Raw genomic sequence first — 21,177 nt, 5'->3', positions numbered from 1 at the left:
GTCTGGTTGGAGAGGTGTATGCTGGGCGACGAACATTCAGAAATCTCTTCCAGTACATATTGCCTGTGAGCATCAGAGGTGAGCCAGTTGCATACACAGCTCGAGCAAGACATTCATCAGCATTTCTCTGACTATGTTCCTCCATTGAGTCAAAAGAATGTCTGATTCCAGGAGGACCATGAGCTGTTGCTATCGATAAGGTGTCTGATTCATAATTTTCACCTCGAATAGAAGTAGAGGGACTTTTGTCAGAGGTTACTTGTTGTGAGCGCTGAGGGAACTTTATGCACTTGGCCAGATGATTCTGCATCTGTTGCATTCTTCACATATGATTTGGCACAGTATTTGCAAATGTACACAGCTTTACCTTCTACATTAGCTGCAGTGAAATGTCTCCACACATCAGATAGTGCCCATGGCATTTTCCAGTAAAGATTAGGGAAAGAATGCGTATAAAAAAAATAAAAAAATACAATTCCATGTACAGATAAATAGTTAAAGCAGTTAGATTAAACAACTCCTTTGTAAGATACATTTTTTATGAAACATGTTTGGAAACAGGTTAATTAACACTCCTCAGTTAGCAGGCTCAAGCAAGCTAAAACCCACATGGTCGCAAAAACTAACTACCAGAAATTGTTAACAAGTTAGAAATTATTTAAACACACTTTGCTGTAGGCTACTATTTACTAATTAACAAAAAATCATGTATGTCACATAAAATATATTCACCCCACACAGTATTGTAATCAAAACTTACCAGAAAGCATGTAGTCCTTGGCTCAGACAGTGTAGTAGTGTGGGCTCAATAGCATCTCATTAGTGTGCAAGATCTTAAGAATCAGCTGTACATGTAATGGAAGAGTGCAGTGCACATGTGATGGAAGAATGCACTGTGCATGCAGAGGGTTGCAATTCCATTGAATTGGGGATAGTTTAACCAGAATGTGCCACAAGACCTAGAATTGCCTTATGTGTATCCCACAAAGGTTTAACTTTTTTGATGAATTTAAGCAAAATTCCCCAAATTCCCGGGCTTAACTTCCAATGGAAAATTACCAGAAATACTCAGAAAATTTTCCGGAAAGTTTCTGACCCTTTGCAACCCTGGTGATTACACAGATGATTTACAGCCACAACAGCACTCTGTCTCTCTGCAACAACACAAGTACACACATGCAGGGACGCACACACGTACATATACATACACACACACACACTCACACACACAAACACTGATCCTCCTCTAATGGATGGCTGGGTAGAAGGAAGCACTGTGCTGCAGAGACATCTGCTATGCGTTGAGGACTAGGATTCCAGAACATTCCAGACTGCTGGCATTGACACGGCTGTCAGCCCACATTTACCACTAAGGACTGACCCGGCCTCCCAGCCCCTACATACATAGATACACACACATACACACATATATATTGTGTTATGTAAGTTGAAAACACACTGTTGGTTTAAAGATGAACATACATTTTTAGCACCATTAAGTTATACTTCAAGCTCTACATACCCTTTCAGCCTGTCCTATTTTTTTTATAGTTGGTTTAGTATCAGTAATATCAGGTGATTTATGGGTTAGATAGGTGTACCACCCAACAGCACATTGTCACAGCTGTATTTTATACATGGCCAATTGGCCATCTGATCTGTCCTGCAAGCCCTGGAGACGGTCACCTTGTCACCGGCCATTACTCATGGAGACATGATTGACTGGGGAGGCTTGTATCCAGCGCTGCTACACACACACACAACACACACACACACCATAAATGTATTTGTGCAGCATCAGGAGTCTAATGGTGATGATTCTAATGGATATGACTTAATCAGACAGCCCTTAACACTCTCTCTCTCACACACACTCTCTCACACCCCAGTAAAGATCTGTGAAATGTGGTCAGTAATAAACGTGTTGGCTGCTGGGCTGTGTTGACGTGTGGAGTGATGATAATGACGTCCATACTTAACATTAAACCCGCATTAAGTATGGCCACCGCTCCCCAACTGCTGTTTGTGTTTCAACACTGTATTATTTTCCAATGGGCTCTGTTCCTCCCCCCGCCCCACCCCTCCTCTGGTTTTCAACAGAACAACAGATGATTGTGAATGATAATCATGGGAGGATTGTTTACGTGAGTGTAATGTGAGGAGTGGGCTGTGTCAGAGTGAGTGGATCCATGTTTACATACACACACATTATTCTACATCAGTATGGAGGCAACTGTCAAATTACCTTCATTAAGCATCCTTCTACCTGTTAACTGAGCCATTGGTATTCATCCTCCATCTCTCTTGCACACGCTCGTTCTCTCCTCTCTCTCTGTCTATCTCTCTCTCTGTCTATCTCTCTCTCTGTCTATCTCTCTCTGTCTATCTCTCTCTCTGTCTATCTCTAGCTATCTCTCTCTCTGTCTATCTCTAGCTATCTCTCTCTCTATGTCTATCTCTCTGTCTATCTCTCTCTCTGTCTATCTCTCTCTCTCTGTCTATCTCTCTCTCTCTCTCTGTCTATCTCTCTCCTTGTCTATCTCTCTCTGGCTATCTCTATCTATCTCTGTCTCTCTGTCTATCTCTCTCTCTGTCTCTCTCTCTCTCTGTCTCTCTCCCTCTCTCTGTCTATCTCTCTCCTCATCTGTTTCATTCTCATATTATTTCTCAATTTCTTCTCCTCTGCAAATGACATGTAATAACTTGAACTCCTCTGCATGCTGTATAACCACATCTTTCATACCATTAACTTTAAAGCTTTACACACACACACCCAAACACACACACACACACACACCCAAACACACCCAAACAAACACACACACACACACCCAAACACACACACACACACACACACAGCCAAACACACACACACACACACACCCAAACACACACATCCAAACACACACACATACACATACACCCAAACACACACACACACACACACACACACATCCAAACACACATACCCAAACACACACCCAAACACACACACACACACACATCCAAACACACATACCCAAACATACACCCAAACACACACACACACCCACACACAAACACACCCACACACACACAAATGCGCACCCAAACACACACACACACTCAAACGTGCACACACACCCAAACACACACGTACACACACACACACACACACACACTCAAATGTTATTTGTTATTAGAAGTTAATGAAGCACGTAGTTGTGTGCACTTATGGCCATGTCTCATGTGGTAGCTCTTACCCATTAGAGCCGCTGAGCCACGCATGGAAGCCATTTTGGCTGTGCGTTGTCTTAGCTCAGCAAATACTATATGGCCCAAAACCTGGGAATCATTTTGTGATAAGAGGGTATTTTGTTTGTTCCAGGCTGTGGGCTGGCATGGCCCAAGGGCAAGGCTCCTCTAGACCTACAGTTTGTCTAAAGTCTTAATAATTATCTGTTACCCCAGTTTTACCCCTAAAACAAACCCAGAGAAAACAAACAGGCCTATTCTGTGGTATTATTGATGCGTATGATGCAGTGGCTTTTGATCGATGTGTGTCGTGTATTGATTTTTATGTGCTAGCTAGAGAATACACTGTGTGTGTGCTGACGTGTGTTGATAATATACGTTATCTGTATAGATGAAGTGTATCTGTGTTAGTGTGGGGAGCATGGAGTCGTTACTATGGTCAGCGCAGGGTTATGAGTAAATCAATAAGCAGTAAAAACATACATATATTACAGACTCCTTTAATACCGCTGAGTTATTACTGCCACTGGCTACATCTTAAACATGTCCAATAGTATTTATCTGTTTTAGCATAACTTTGCAGCGGCTACAGAAGGTTTATTAGAGAGAAGGGAGAGGTAGAAAAGCATTGTATGTGTCAGCTGTTTCCTTAAAGATTGACTCCTTTTTAGGGACTTTTTAAAGGATTGTCCTTGCTCATGTGGTGTTCTGGACCTATTAGAGGAGTAATAGTCGGGAACTAGATATGAAAATTATATAACGTTTCAATTTCCTCTATTAAATAGCCTAGGATCTTTTATAAACGTGGCTGTTGCTTTTTTGTTGTTGTCTTGTTTCCTAATTGTTATCATCTCTCTTCCTAGGTTTCTGTTACATGTAGGTCTAACCGTGGTTGTGTGTTGTCCAGTTACTACAGCCTGGATGACATCAGCCACGAGACCATCAACAAGTACCTGTCCAACCTGGTGGAGAGGAGTCTCCGAGACCTGGAGTGTTCCTACTGTATGGAGGTAGGAGAGGTAGGGGAGTGTTTGTGTGTACGACGTGTGTGTATGTGCACATGTATTCATATTGATTAATGTGCCTGTAGTAGTAAGGCCGTGTGAAGATATAAGGCACACAGGTACATACTGAGGTTTGTGGTTTGTGTTGATAGATTTAACATGAATCAGTACAGTTGACCATGTCTTCTTGCCTCTCGTCCTCTCTGTCTTCTCTCCTCACTGTCTCCTTTCATCTCTTTTGCCCTGTTTCCTCTCCTCTCTGTCTTCCCTCCTCTCTTCCTCCAGGATGATTGCACCATTGAGGCCCTGACGTACGGTCGTATCTCCTACTACTATCTGAAGCACCAGACAGTCAGGATGTTCAAGGAGAGGCTGAGGGCTGAGCTGCCCATCCAGGACATCCTCTCTGTCCTCATGGTATGTCTGACTGCCTGCTGGGAATGACCACAGAACATGATGACATTGTCTTATTTTCATCAGGGCATCTATCTCTTCTACTATATACTGCCCTGGACTGTCCTGGACTAGACTGGACTGTCCTGGACTGGACTGGACTCGACTCCATCCTCAGCGGTGGGACTACAGCATTGATTTGCATTTCCTTTTCTGAATGTTTGAGTGTGTAGTTTAATCTAATAGTCTATCAGGCATTGTGCAGGCCGATGTCATTTGTTTACCATACTACTGTGCTTCTACATGTGCTTCTCCCATTGTGTTCACATTGAGAAAGAGAGATGGATAGACTACTGGACAGTATAATAGGTAGATGACCATGATTGAGGTCTGGATCTCAGTTCTGTCAAATGAACACCTCTTTATCTGGGCCTCATTAACTCCCCTCATTACTCCTGGGTGTATGTGTCTTTGTTCTCCTTTCTCCTCCATTCTTCCTCTTTTTCCCAGTTAATAGCGAGTACCTATTCCTCCTCTCCCTCTACTCCCTGTTTTAGTCTGTTATTCCTAGTGAGGCTGGTAATTGGTGGATGGTAAATGGTGGGATCATTAGGACACAAAGCGGTTTCACACCTCTCCTCAATAGGGGTCACCCGGGGACATCATAGTTGTGTCAGATAACCCGTTGTGCCCCATCCACCCTCTGACTCCCCCATGATGGCTCTCACCCAGACATTTCGACGAGATGGGAGGGTGAAGGATCACAGATTATAGAGGAACTGTCGGGAAGGAAATGTTTTGAAAATGCAGAAAATATGTAGACATTATCTTCCCCTCTTTTGCTCCCACAACGCCCCCAGCCGGTCCCTACACCCCCCTGTCCCTTGTCCACTCCCCCCAGCTAGATTCCCTTATCCACTCCCCCAGCTAGATTCCCTTATCCACTCCCCCCAGCTAGATTCCCTTGTCCACTCCCCCCAGCTAGATTTCCTTGTCCACTCCCACCAGCTAGATTCCCTTGTCCACTCTCCCCAGCTAGATTCCCTTGTCCACTCCCCCCAGCTAGATTCCCTTATCCACTCCCCCCAGCTAGATGCCCTTGTCCACTCCCCCAAGCTAGATTCCCTTATCCACTCCCCCCAGCTAGATTCCCTTGTCCACTCCCCCAGCTAGATTCCCTTGTCCACTCCCCCCAGCTAGATTCCCTTATCCACTCCCCCCAACTAGATTCCCTTGTCCACTCCCCCAGCTAGATTCCCTTATCCACTCCCCCCAGCTAGATTCCCTTGTCCACTCCCCAAGCTAGATTCCCTTATCCACTCCCCCCAGCTAGATTCCCTTGTCCACTCCCCCAGCTAGATTCCCTTGTCCACTCCCCCCAGCTAGATGCCCTTGTCCACTCCCCCCAGCTAGATTCCCTTATCCATTCCCCCCAGCTAGATGCCCTTGTCCACTCCCCCCAGCTAGATTCCCTTATCCACTCCCCCCAGCTAGATGCCCTTGTCCACTCCCCCCAGCTAGATTCCCTTATCCACTCCCCCCAGCTAGATTCCCTTATCCACTCCCCCCAGCTAGATGCCCTTGTCCACTCCCCCTAGCTAGATTCCCTTATCCACTCCTCCCAGCTAGATTCCCTTATCCACTCCCCCCAGCTAGATTCCCTTGTCCACTCCCCCTAGCTAGATTCCCTTATCCACTCCCCCCAGCTAGATTCCCTTATCCACTCCCCCCAGCTAGATTCCCTTATCCACTCCCCCCAGCTAGATTCCCTTATCCACTCCCCCCAGCTAGATTCCCTTGTCCACTCCCCCAGCTAGATGCCCTTGTCCACTCCCCCAGCTAGATTCCCTTGTCCACTCCCCCAGCTAGATTCCCTTGTCCACTCCCCCAGCTAGATGCCCTTGTCCACTCCCCCAGCTAGATTCCCTTATCCACTCCCCCCAGCTAGATTCCCTTGTCCACCCCTCGAAGCTCTACTTTTGCCTCTTCTTAAAGTTCACAAGTGACCTACTATATACACACACACACACTGAAAGAGTATGTGAAAAAAGTATGTTTCTCTTCCTCTCTTTCTCTTCCCTCTGTCTGTCTCTCTGTTTCTCCTTCTCTTTCCAATATTTGCCTCCCCTTTTCCCTCCCTCCCTGTCTGTAAATGTCACTAAAGAGAAAGTGTGCAGGAGAGATGGATGGAGGGAGGGAGGCAGGGATGGATTGCTGGATGGAGTGAGAGGGGAATTAGCAGTTAGTGTGTTATGAGGATCTCTTTATAAAGATCTATTGTCTTTATCCCCTGCACATCTGCATGCAGACACTAAACCACTGCCATATCAATCCCGTTTTTCCCCTCATCGTTTCCTCTGTTCCTCAATCCCCCTCTTTTCTAACACTGCATCTCTCTGCTGATGGATGTCAGCTTAACAGTCCAGAGCAGGGTAGGCCCAATGACAAATGTCTCCGCTGGTTCTCTGTTGACAGAAATACGTTGGGGAAAAACTTAACGTACTGCAGTGAGTTAGAGAAACGCAGGAAAAGAGCCATGCGTGTCCATGCATCTGTGTCCTCTGAAACCCCACAAACAAACCTCAACACAGAACACCACATCAGCACTAAACACAGCCCAATTGATAGGGCATCATGGTTTTATATTAGACCAAATGGTTTTATACTAGACCAAATGGTTTTATACTAGACCAAATGGTTTTATACTAGACCAAATGGTTTTCTACTAGACCCAATGGTTTTATATTAGACCCAATGGTTTTATACTAGACCCAATGGTTTTATACTAGACCAAATGGTTTTATACTAGACCCAATGGTTTTATACTAGACCCAATGGTTTTATACTAGACCAAATGGTTTTATATTAGACCAAATGGTTTTATATTAGACCCAATGGTTTTATGTTAGACCAAATGGTTTTATGTTAGACCAAATGGTCTTATGTTAGACCAAATGGTCTTATGTTAGACCCAATGGTTTTACATTAGACCAAATGGTTTTATATTAGACCAAATGGTTTTATACTAGACCAAATGGTTTTATACTAGACCCAATGGTTTTATACTAGACCCAATGGTTTTATACTAGACCCAATGGTTTTATACTAGACCAAATGGTTTTATATTAGACCCAATGGTTTTATGTTAGACCAAAAGGTCTTATGTTAGACCCAATGGTTTTATACTAGACCCAATGGTTTTATACTAGACCCAATGGTTTTATACTAGACCCAATGGTTTTATACTCGACCAAATGGTTTTACATTAGACCAAATGGTTTTATATTAGACCAAATGGTTTTATACTAGACCAAATGGTTTTATACTAGACCAAATGGTTTTATATTAGACCAAATGGTTTTATACTAGACCCAATGGTTTTATACTAGACCAAATGGTTTTATACTAGACCAAATGGTTTTATACTAGACCCAATGGTTTTATACTAGACCCAATGGTTTTATACTAGACCCAATGGTTTTATACTAGACCCAATGGTTTTATATTAGACCAAATGGTTTTATACTAGACCAAATGGTTTTATACTAGACCAAATGGTTTTATACTAGACCCAATGGTTTTATACTAGACCCAATGGTTTTATACTAGACCAAATGGTTTTATACTAGACCAAATGGTTTTATATTAGACCCAATGGTTTTATACTAGACCCAATGGTTTTATACTCGACCAAATGGTTTTATATTAGACCCAATGGTTTTCTGTTAGACCCAATGGTTTTCTGTTAGACCAAATGGTTTGATGTTAGACCAAATGGTTTTATACTAGACCAAATGGTTTTATATTAGACCAAATGGTTTTATATTAGACCAAATGGTTTTATATTAGACCCAATGGTTTTATACTAGACCCAATGGTTTTATACTCGACCAAATGGTTTTATATTAGACCCAATGGTTTTCTGTTAGACCCAATGGTTTTCTGTTAGACCAAATGGTTTGATGTTAGACCAAATGGTTTTATACTAGACCAAATGGTTTTATACTAGACCAAATGGTTTATATTAGACCAAATGGTTTTATACTAGACCAAATGGTTTTATATTAGACCAAATGGTTTTATATTAGACCAAATGGTTTTATACTAGACCAAATGGTTTTATACTAGACCAAATGGTTTTATATTAGACCAAATGGTTTTATACTAGACCAAATGGTTTTATATTAAACCAAATGGTTTTATACTAGACCAAGTGGTTTTATACTAGACCAAATGGTTTTATATTAGACCAAATGGTTTTATATTAGACCAAATGGTTTTATATTAGACCAAATGGTTTTATACTAGACCAAATGGTTTTATACTAGACCAAATGGTTTTATACTAGACCAAATGGTTTTATATTAGACCAAATGGTTTTATGTTAGACCAAATGGTTTTATACTAGACCAAATGGTTTTATATTAAACCAAATGGTTTTATACTAGACCAAATGGTTTTATACTAGACCAAATGGTATTATATTAGACCAAATGGTTTTATACTAGACCAAATGGTTTTATATTAAACCAAATGGTTTTATACTAGACCAAATGGTTTTATATTAAACCAAATGGTTTTATACTAGACCAAATGGTTTTATACTAGACCAAATGGTTTTATACTAGACCAAATGGTTTTATATTAGACCAAATGGTTTTATATTAGACCAAATGGTTTTATATTAGACCAAATAGTTTTATATTAGACCAAATGGTTTTATACTAGACCAAATGGTTTTATATTAGACCAAATGGTTTTATATTAAACCAAATGGTTTTATACTAGACCAAATGGTTTTATACTAGACCAAATGGTTTTATATTAAACCAAATGGTTTTATACTAGACCAAATGGTTTTATACTAGACCAAATGGTTTTATATTAGACCAAATGGTTTTATATTAGACCAAATGGTTTTAAATAGCCTATACATATCCTATGAGGAGTGAAGAATAGAGATGTGGGTAGACATTTAGACATTCCACCTAGACTGAGTGTTTTGGTTGTTCAACATCATCCATTCACAGTTTAGCACAGAGTCTAACAATATGAAAGAGAACCACCACTGCACATTGTATTAAAAAATAAAACTTTATATTGTGGGAAATTGCTGTGTAGTTGCTGACTATTCATAGGATTTTATGAGCAGGTGCAGACAGTTGTAACTTAAGGTTTCTTCATTCGCTGAGAGGTTTTGCTCTTAAATATATTTTGGGTGGACTGCTCTCTTGGGTGAGGGGAGCCAGTGATCCTGATGCAGCTGTTTTAACAGAGATGACTGAAACAAAGGATCTAACCACAGAACCACAGCAGGGTACTAACTTCCTCCTCGCTGACTTTGATCTCTCTCCTTCTCGCTTTCTCTTTATATCCCCCTCTCTCTTCTCTTCTCTCTCCCTCTCCTCCCCCTCCCTTCCTCCCTCACCCCCCTTCCCTGAACAGTGAGCTGGCTCAGCGTCTCCCCCTGCAGGTCGACTCCTACAGCTACGACAGCGCCCACACCAAGACCCACCTGCTGCTGCAGGCCCATTTCAGCCACGCCCAGCTGCTCTGCTCCGACTACGGCACCGACTCCAAGACCGTGTTGGACAACGCCATACGCATCTGTCAGTGTGTGTGCAAGATCTGCTGTGTAGGTTTATGTACTGTACCACACACTACATCCCTCTGGGTACATCCACCGCCCTGCTCCTTTCTGAACAGTGCACCTCTGAAATACTTCCTCTGTTTTCTTGTCCTTTTGTTTCCATCAAAAAGAACAGCTTGCTTTCATACATCCCAGAATGGATCCTCTCTCAGCCCTGGGATTCAGACCCTGAGCACATTTCCACGTGTCAGTCAGTCAGAGCACCAGTACTCAGATGTTCTGGGTGGAAGAAAGCCCTTCCCTGTTCATTCAATATGGGAAATGGAAGGCTTGTCTAAAGACACAGAGAGGCAGTTTCTGCTTAGTGCTTGGAGCCACTTTGTAGCATGATCAGGACAGAGTGCAGTAGAGGTGACATAGAGATGACATAGAGAAGATATAGACAGGGCTCTAAATTTTATGTTTTTATTGGTAGCACTGGTGCTCCCAACTTTAAAAAAAAGTTAGGAGCACAACAGAAAATCTTGGAGCACCAAAATATATATATGTTTTAATTGATTAAGATATAGCATATTGGGTCTATATGAATTCTAGCTACTTTTGAGGCACATGTTGTGGTATATAACTAATATTTAACCCTGTAAGACATTTGTTTATTGTCAAAAGCTAAAATGTCATTTAAATGACAAAGTGTTTGACTGGTGGGGTTTCTGTACTGTGTGTGTAATAGAGTTTGCCAAATAAACGACCACTCGAATGGTACAAATCATCAAGATATATCATTTTTTCAGGTAAGTCTACTTTGCAGTTAACATTTAATTTGGAAAGTTGTGTGGGAAAGCCTTTAGAAATGACTGTTTCGGTGTCACTAACTGGCTACAGGAAGTGCTGGACAGTGCACACGGGCATTCCCATGCCGTTACGTCTTCAGAAAGTTGAAGGAAAAATACAAGTCAGTGATGCATACTTGAATATTCTTTACTTTGGATTGAACGACTCTACGGTAGGGCACTCAGAAACAACTGCACAGTGAAGCATATCATTACAACCATTATTATCTGGGTGATTTGTTTTCCTGGTTATACTGGTGCTCTCAAAATAAAATGTTATCTCCACAGCACGATATCCAGGAGCACGTTGCCACCAAATGGTTGCTCTTTAGAGCCCTGGATATAGACATGACATAGAGGTGCCATAAAGGTGTCATAGAGGGCATCAGATGCCAGGAGACTGGTAAACCGAAAGCCTGACAAGGTTTTCAAATAATCTAAATGATCATTGTTGACTTGTGTTCAAACTATTTCCATTTCAGTGTGATAATGAATCTGTATATGTTTTTGCCCATGGTGATAATTTCAGCCTTTTTAAAAGACAAAGACAAATACTGTATCTATTTTGGGTCTCTGGCTTCCTAGCATGAAAGTGTTGAGCGTGATGAGGAAGACAGTCAGGTTTGACCACAGGACCTCACAGGGACAGCACGGCTTTAACAAGACAGACTGCACTGTCTGCCACTAACCTAACCACCACACACACACTTACTGCTGATAGTTCCACTACACACACAATACACACACACACAATCTTAGAATACACACACACATAATGTGGATCCTGACCGGCAGGAGCCCCTGTCACTCAGGAGGGTGTGGAGATGAGTTGTAGCTCCTCGTAAAAAGAGCCTTATCAGGGATTGCTCCTAACAACCAGGCCTACCCACCAAGTGCCCTGGCCACCAGATCCCAGGTCTGCTGGTGATTGGCCATGCCTGGGAGAGATTTGGTCCATGTATGCCCGTAGGATCTGGTTCTGTAACCCATTGTTGCTGCCTTTGTATGTGTGGGGGGATGATCTGCGAAGCGCTGACTGTGTATGTGTCTGGTAGTGATTGTCCATTGCTCGTCCACTTTTATGGCTCCCTGCTTTGCCAGGCCAGGCTAACAGAGCCTTTTTCCTCATGTGGCAAGGATATCGTATTCATTAGAGCCAAACGGAAAATGAAATCAAGCGTCTCTTTTTGGACTGAAGTTTCAGTCCGTTTTCTTCCGTTTGATGCCTAATGAATATGGCCCAGCTAACGGGGACTCCAGTGACATCAGCCGTAGTTCTGTCACCATCCATTTGCTTCTTCAGCTTCTGTGAAATGTTAATCAGTACTACTTTAATTTGTACTGCATTAGCATTTTGATTAACTCTGCCGGGGCTTCGCCTGTGCACTCAAGGTCCTCTTTAGTCATAGTTACTGCCGGGGAATTACTTTCTGATTAATTAAGTTTGTTAGAATACAGCGGAGCTTGGCAAACTCTAACCTTACGAGGGAGGGAGGGAGCAGGTTAGCGTTATTTCATCATGAATCTTGTTCTGGAGGGAGCTCTGCAGAGTGGTCATAAAATATGATTTTAAACCTTAACACTAACCTTAACAACACTGCTAACCCTAATGCCTAACCCTAACCTTAAATTAACACCAAAAGGCAAAAAAGCAACACCAAAAAGCAACATAGCCAATTTTTACTTGTCAGCTTGCCCCAGTTCTGCCTCCAGGACAAGGCTCATCCCAAAAAACGTCAACCTGCGAAAAAGTAGTGGGGGGGTGTTACAGAAATTGAGGGCTGTATTTATTGTGTAGATGTTTAGCATATGTGCATGAATGTGTAAAGACATGCTGAATTTGAGTGAGCAAAATGGGCTCAATCGTAACATAACTCATTGTGAGTAAATCTCACACTGATGTCAGTGGGGGATTTTATATAGTCATATAAATGCACGCATTTTTCAACTAAAGTATTTCCTGTCTGTCTACAGGCCATGCTGGACGTAGCAGCCAACGAGGGCTGGCTGGTGACTGCTCTCAGCATCTGTAACCTGGTGCAGATGATCGTTCAGGGCAGGTGGCTCAATGACTCCTCTATACTGACCCTACCTACCATAGAGCAGCAGCACCTCTACCTGTTCAGGTAGACAACATGACTCTACTGACCCCTGCTGATGGGGGTGTCTGGGTTGTAGTGAAGGTAGACTGCAGCATCAGTCACCACGCAGAGGAGTATAAGCACTTTCTATATTTCTTATCATCTGTCTGTGTCTTGTCTGTTTGTTGTGCCATCGGACTGTATTTTATGTACCGTTGTATGTTTAAGCACACACACACACAGGATGAGCATGGTGCTAGGACTCTTAATTAACGCTCTATGGCATGGACCATTTTATAATCCACCGACACTATCAAACTCTGCAAGCATTCTTATCATCAGGCAGCATCAGTTACGTTCTGCTAACCTCGGGGCTGCTCACGCACACACACTAACACACACACACACACACACACACACAGAGAGGAAATTCAAGAGTGAGTGTCCAAGGCAATCTTAATTATTTTTACATACACACCATATGGATTTGAGAGACTGTGTCCTACAGTGAAGAATAATTTTGTGCCAACTCAATAAATATGGTAAGGAGAAAGGGATAGAGGGATGAGAGAGGACAGAGGTTCCAGTGGCGACAACACAGCAGGAAGTGTGGTTAGGATTTAAAATCACATGACTAGATCTGCCCCCTGTTGTTCCCTGCAGCAGGTGGAGCACTGAGGGAGGGGCGGAGCCATGGGCTTCCACGGACCAATAGAAGTGCTCCCTGAGCTGATTGCCTCCTGCGAGGGGCGGGAGAACACCTTCGCTGCCATCGTGGGGGGGAGCTTCAGCCCCATCAGATCTCCCAGGTAACAACCTTCTAACATTCTGCGTTCCTTCACCTCACCGTTATAGAACACATCCAGATACTGGATGTATAAAGTGTCACTTTCCTATAGAAACAGAGGCTTTCTAGGGGTACATACACTTCACCATGAACCCTCCAGTCTCCATTGTCCTCCACCACAATAAAATAACGTGAAATACTTCCAAGGTGTCAGCCTCATCTCTCTATTCATGTAACGTTCTCAAATACACTACCAGAGCACTACCAAACAACATATACACACACTCTACCACCGTCAGCCCACACACAGACACACAAACACACAGAGTGAGGAGCATCAGTCTGTCGCGGTGGTCCAAGGTACCTCCAGGATCTCCTATTACGGTCCAATGCGAGGGTTTACAGCACCAATCTAAGTGCTAATTGCAGCTGTAATGAGAGCGTCCAGGCGCCACTGCCAGTCCAGCGGCCTTGCCCAATCAGTGTCCCCGCTCCCCCTCCTCCCAGCCCCTCAACGCTCTCCCCCCCATGGCATTGCGGCCTGGCTAATTAAATAACTAGATGCGTGGCAACGTCCCAGTCTGATTCGCCAGGGGACAGTAATCCTTACATAAATAGCTTTTGTTGGGTGAATCTGAGAGGCTTTTCTCATTCTCCCATCCCAGTCCCTCCCTGACACTGACAGGGTCTTCAGGAGGAAAACATACACATATTCAGACACGCACATTCGCCCACCTATCATCCATACTCTCTCTCTCTACCTTCCCTCTACCTCTCTTGCTCTATCCCCTTTTGGATTTGTGTTTTCTTCTCCATTTGAGTCAGAGATGTTAAAGTCACCATGACAAAGCTTTAAGAGGCACCTAAGACCATGGGAATTATGTGTGTTTGAATGAATCAAGCTTTCTTCAAACGCTCTAGTCTTACCAGATAGATATGTCCAAGGCTCTCACTTAAGTCTGACTCTCTTCACCTCTGGCTCTTTGTTTGTCTCCCTCCTCTTTTCTCTCTCTCTGCACTCCGGTCTGACACATTTCCTTGTCTCTCTCTCCCTCTCTCATTTCTCTGCACCCCTCTCTGTTTCTCTTTTACTTTCCCTCCTCCCTCTCCCCTCCTCTCCTCCAGGCCTGGTCGTTCCTCAGCCATCTGCCGGTGGTGGAGGTGCGTCTGAGTGTGAAGGGTTGGTGGGAGGGGTGTGGGGAGCAGACAGAGCGCTCCCTCCCTGCGGCCGGGGGGAAGCTCAGGGACGACAGAAGCTGGCTGGATGTCCACGCTGACCAGGAGTACGTCCTGCAAGTCTCACTGCAGCGCATCAACACCGGCCAGCAGAGGGTACGTACACACACTCATGCTCACACATGTATAAAGGAGCTCACACACACATTATTGACGTTAGTTATGATTGACTGCTGATGAGTTGATTTGTCATCATGTTTTCCAGAGGAAGCAGGACAGTAAGGCACAGGCCCCCAGGTTCCCTAAGAATAAGGATGAGGGCTGGTTTCTGGTTCTAGGAGAGGTGAAGCGCAGAGAGCTACTGGCCGTCAAACGCATCGGATACTGCCGACACCGCAGCACCGTTTCCCTGGCCTTCTACACCCCCGAGAAGACCGGAAAGTACGTATGGGAATGTTAAGAAGAATTGGAAAAAGTTCAACACATTTTTTTCTTTGGGGTCTAAGCCTGGTTACTTTATGCATCTTGGCACAGCTGCCAGTGTGAAAGGGCTTTATAAAATAGTTTGATTAATTGATATTTATCCCACCACAAACTCTTACTTCCCCTGGTAACCCACTCCTCTCCCTCCAGGTGTATTTACACGCTATACTTGATAAGTGACAGTTACCTGGGTCTGGACCAGCAGTATGACCTCCACCTCAACGTGACCCCTGCCTGCATTGCTGCCCAGGTCAACAGTAAAGTCACTGAGGCCATGGGAGGAATGTCCGTCAAGTGATACGTCAACATGATGACATCATCATGAGTGACATGGTGACAATGACCATATAAAAATGACAAGAGACAATGGCCATGTGTCTTTAGACGCCAATGTTTGGGATATTTACCCTGATTATGTGATGATGGTAATTGTGTGACTGGATGTTAGCCTTAAAGCAGGGATGTCAAGCTCATTTCATGGAGAGCTTAGTATCTGCGGGTTTTTGTTTTTTCCTTTCAATTAAGACTTTGACAACCAGGTGAGGGGAGTTGTTCCTTACTAATTCGTGACCTTAACTTATCAATCAAGTACAAGGGATGAGCCAAAAACCCTCCGACACTCTTGCCTTCTGTGGAATGAGTTTGACACATGTGCCTTAAAGGGTCCCATGCCTGTCTGGTCCTAATATGGAGGGATGGAGGGAGGGAGGGTTAAGGAACTAGGGAGAGTCTGGGTCATGGGCTATGAGAAACTGTTTGGCCTAATGGGACCCTGTACAATGATTGGTCAGTTAATAGAAATAGTCATGAAAGACAGGGCTGTCAAGTTACCTCATCAACATTGTGTAATACAATGAATACCTATTTTGTTGCAGTATATCATATCATTCCCCAGTCATATTCTGTAAATAATATATCCGGGGATTGGCCTACTATCTAAAACTCCCCAAATCCACCAACTTTTGAACGGGTATTGAGAAAAATAAAATAGTGCTGTGGGGCTACAGGTACTGCCGCCCACCCCCACAATCCTTAGTGTATAGCAAGGAATAGCCTCCTCCTTTCCTTCTTCTTCCTCTCCTCCTCTTTCTTTGTGTAAGATTAATCTATAGAGCTGATCAAACTGCCATAGACAGTCATACAAGGAACAGAAGAACATAACCACAATAAACAGAGATAAATGTGTAAAGATGTCTCAGTGTCTCATTGATTAGTATGTTGTAACTGTGTTTATTTTCTTGGGAGAGCTGACAACTATATTTTAGAACCAAACTTATGAGACAAAATCCAGCTGCGTCTTTGTTCTGATTTTTGGATTGTCCAATCAATTGAAGCAGATGTGACTTCTCTGTTGATTGAATATAATGACTTTTGAATAAAACTTTTGTTTGGTTTGAAAAGTCTTGAAATTATTTTGGGGTTTTTCAACTTTGAGATAGTGACCTATATATTGTTATGTTATATATTACACTTACTATCAATGCCAAAAAACATATCATGCAAATAATTACCGACAAACCTCCTTATAAAAAGCACACCATTTCATCTCAAACTACACTGCATGTACAAATACTTTCTCTGCTGACACTGTCTGTCTGGTTGCACCACCATGTCATTTCTATAGTATACAGTCTGTCACTGGGGCCATTTTCCTCTGCTATGGTTTCATCTGAATATGGAACCCGTATGGTCCTAAAGAACAACTCTCTGTCAGTCAGACATGGGTCAAATAAACATGTCAAACAGTTTCAAGTATTTGGTAGTGTTTGTGGTGAGCATGATTTAGATCTGTACCTACACCCCTGCGCTGGACTCTCCTCTCCTGTAGCGGTCAGGTTCACCACATGATCGCCATATTTCCACCTCTTCACTATTGGATCCAGAATTGCAGAAGGCTAATAGGCCTATTGTATGGGAATTAAACCATAAGGAATGCGTTGCTTTGTCTCTGTAAAAAAAATAGTATAGGCTACTTTTTTTCAGTCTGTATGCAGGGTATCCCAAATTTGAGCTGAATTAAATACGAATATAATTGTGTTACTTTATGGCCAAAGTGTGACAGGGACTCCAATGTAATTTGATGATTTTCGTCTGAGTAGGCCATATAGCTAAATAGTGGGCTGTGCAGGCCTCAGTGCTAGACCTGTATTTTATTATAGGTGTATGTTGTTTGGTAGTGTAGCCTACTTCATTAAGGTTAGTTACGGATATTAGTCTAGCAGTGCCTAATGTGATAATCCACGTTTTCGAGTTAAAAAACTATGGAGTCTAATCTAATTAGCATAATGAAAAAATCACCAAAATCCTTCTGGTTAAGCTAGCTAGAGATATCTGTTTATATCTGATATTTTTGCATCTGCCTACTGCATCTGCCAATGGCGGCCTTCCGCATCGGTGGTGGAAGGTGGTTGAGCTACAGCGGTGTTTGTCAGATCAGGAGACATCTCACAAAAAAGTCTCTGTCATCTGAACGGTTTGGCCTACAAACTAATATGTTCTCCGTTTTTCTCTACTACCCCCACAAGCGTCACTTCATGGGACACATCTGAAGTCTTACCACTGATCTGCCAACTTTCGTCTGAATTATCAGTTTGGGCTACACACTAATATGACCCCTCTATAGAAAGGCGAGGCTATCATGAACATATACATGTTGTTTTGCTCTAGGACACCCACAAGACTCATCTGAAGGTAGCCCAGTACCAGATTTATGGAAATAGTTTAGTGCCCAAAATGTATTTTTGTTTTTAATATGGGTTAAAAAAAACGTATTTCCTGATCTTTAATCTCTCAGATATAGGACATACACTTTAAAATAAACATTTGTATTAACTTTTTGATAATCGTTTTTTCCATGTATGAATCTGTTATTCAATGTGTTTCTATAAACTAATAGCAGTAAGGCCAAATTCAATGTTTCATCAAGTAAGTAAATACTTTTTTTATAGGCCTACCTAAAGGGGTCCTAAAATTCAAAATCATAGCTAAATGATCCTTGGTATGACCATCTTAAAACAATGCCAAATGTTATTTTAGTAGAACCCCAGCTTAGATTCTTAAGGATGAACGTTTCTGTTATTTTCACAGTGGAATGTAGGCTATCTCTGTGTGTAGCCATTTTGACAAAACATCGTTAGATTGTCTAACTTGAGGCATGCCACATTACTGTCGATTAAGGCCATCAATGACAGTGAACATGTTGCTGTGAATTTCGTCATGTTAGGATAATAATGCCTACCCAGTGAAGGTAGCCTAGGTAGATGTTTTACTGTATGGCATAATTTTAAGTCCATCCTGGGGACTTAATAAGCTCGAGTATTTTCTATTCTCTTTTCCACAGATATTTGCAGTCTAATTAGTAGTAAATTTGGGTTTTACGAAAAGGTTAAACTGGCGTCAACTATTCCGTGCATGCACCGCATCCTGGGTTATTTTTCTTCATCGCGCGCCGCAGGAGATATCATATCATCTGGGCGTCCGTGTCGAAAGTGAAAGAAATACGAACACAACACATGATGGGAGAAAGACTAGAAGAGTGTGGATGAGGTGGGGTGGGAGAGTGATGGGCAAGGGCACACTTGTCTTTCCGTTAACGTATCCCAATATGGTATCAACATCAGAGAAAAAAACGGTCTATTACGTTCCAAATTGATTTCGCATAGGCCTAGTTGTTTAAACCTGGGTTACATTGAATTAACAAATTCTTATTTTTGTATATTAACTGCTGGGGCTATAATTATATATTTTGCCGTTAGTCATAAGCGATTTTATTTTGTGCAATTGTCTGTTTTATCGAAAATAAAACGGAAAGGTCGACATATGGGAAACACTCTTTTCACGCCACTTTGATACTGAAGTGACTTTTTCGTAGCAGGTAAGGAGACTGGGGTTAGGGTTAGAGGTAAGCAAAAAATACTCTCCTAACCTCCTACAAAAATTGCTAGGTATCGAAATGGCGTGAAAAATGTCCCGTCGACATATATTCTAGGCCTATCTTTCATATATTCCTCATATTTTCAATAAAGAATCATTTCAATATCGCAACATTTTCAATTTTATTCAATATCACTAACGTACATTATTAATCTGTTTTGCGTAAAACGTACCCTATAGACCCTAGACATCCAGCGTTTCCATATCTGCCATCTGGTTTGGCAGTTTATCAACTGCATCAGGCAATTGAATAAACTCCGCGGACTAAATGCATTGTGGCACTGGTCTATCAACATACCTCAGGTTATGTTATGGAATTGAAGTCCGTCTATAGTGCACGGTCATCTAACCTGCTATCCCCGAGTTATTACATTTGAAAAACATTTTGCATACCTACTATTTTTTAACCACTTGACATTTTTACATTTGACCATAATCGTGTTTATACTTTTTGGTTATTAGCCTACTATTTTATTCCTCCATATCCCTAAACATAGCCTATATTTCCTTATTAGGACTATGAAATATGAACGCTTTAATTTTAATCTGGAGAATCAGACGATAACAAACGACTAGCCCTATATGCTAAACTTGGTTCACACAGCAATAAAACAATATATCTAAAACAATGTATCGCTATAAAAATAGATATATATCAACGTATAAGCCTATCTAATAAACGAATAACATGAGCCGTATGGCCCTCTATAATGTCCCCAGGATGATTTCAACAAGACTAGAGGTGAGGATCTATACGAGCAAATCCTGGATTCACATCGAGCACTGACACGTTAATAATAATAATAATGCCCAATAGGGAAATGGACCAGACTACTTACTGCCCAATGAGGGACAGGCTGGCTGGTAGAAACGCGGGGGTGGGCTGTTCTCAGATTCTACAGGAGAAATAGGGAGACAGAGTTAAAAACAGAGGAGGGGTTTGAAAAACTACTTTTGATACACTCGCAACCCTAAAGCAGAGATGAGGGAAGTATAGTGTGCCTCTGCTGTCGTAGTTGAAGTTCTACTGAGGATTTTCGGGGAAACTAGGACATGAGAACAGAAGTGAGAAAAGGTAACATTGCTGCGGACTTCTGGAAAAAAAAGTTGGGGTTGGTTGTGTCGACGTTCCGAGGTAGGTTGATAATCTAGCATGTTTCCAATACCTTATCTGACACTGCCTTGAAACGAAGATGCAGTCATTATTAAGGACCACTAAAATGAGAGTGTGCGTATTGGCATTCTGTCTCTAGGCTAATTACTAAAGTTTAGTAAGCCTACCTAATTGGTGCGTAATGCGCATTGCAATCAATGGTCACCACAAGTGTGATGTTCACATTTTACAAGGCCTATCTGGTGCAATTGAACGTATGCAAATTACAATTTTACATCAGTAGGCCTATGCCTACTTGAACAATATTAGGTTCAAAGTGTTAATGTATTCGCGCATATTATTATGATTTTTTCAGGGGGACATGATGTCTTCGGAAACGGTGTGAAGGACCTGAACTCCTCACAGAGATGTTGGGCCCAAGTGGACGTCATGTACAGTGAATCTGGAGCTATGGCCGATTACTCCTCATAATAAACAGGATACTCAGATCCTTCTTCACCATCTTAATCTATCCTGGAAGTAACATGGGAATGTTCATATTTTATTTCTGGA

The 21,177-nt window shown here is 42.4% G+C and overlaps 1 pseudogene; it reads left to right on the top strand.

The window, feature by feature from the left end:
- Positions 1-15,876, top strand: part of LOC120030902 — a 212,187-nt pseudogene extending 196,311 nt beyond the window's left edge.
- Positions 15,877-21,177: the final 5,301 nt, after the last annotated feature.

The sequence above is a fragment of the Salvelinus namaycush genome, chromosome 37 (assembly GCF_016432855.1).
Source record: "Salvelinus namaycush isolate Seneca chromosome 37, SaNama_1.0, whole genome shotgun sequence".
Classification (NCBI taxonomy): Eukaryota; Metazoa; Chordata; class Actinopteri; order Salmoniformes; family Salmonidae; genus Salvelinus; species Salvelinus namaycush.
The sequence above is the reverse complement of the archived record's forward strand: the minus strand, read 5'-3'. Positions and strand labels throughout refer to the sequence as shown.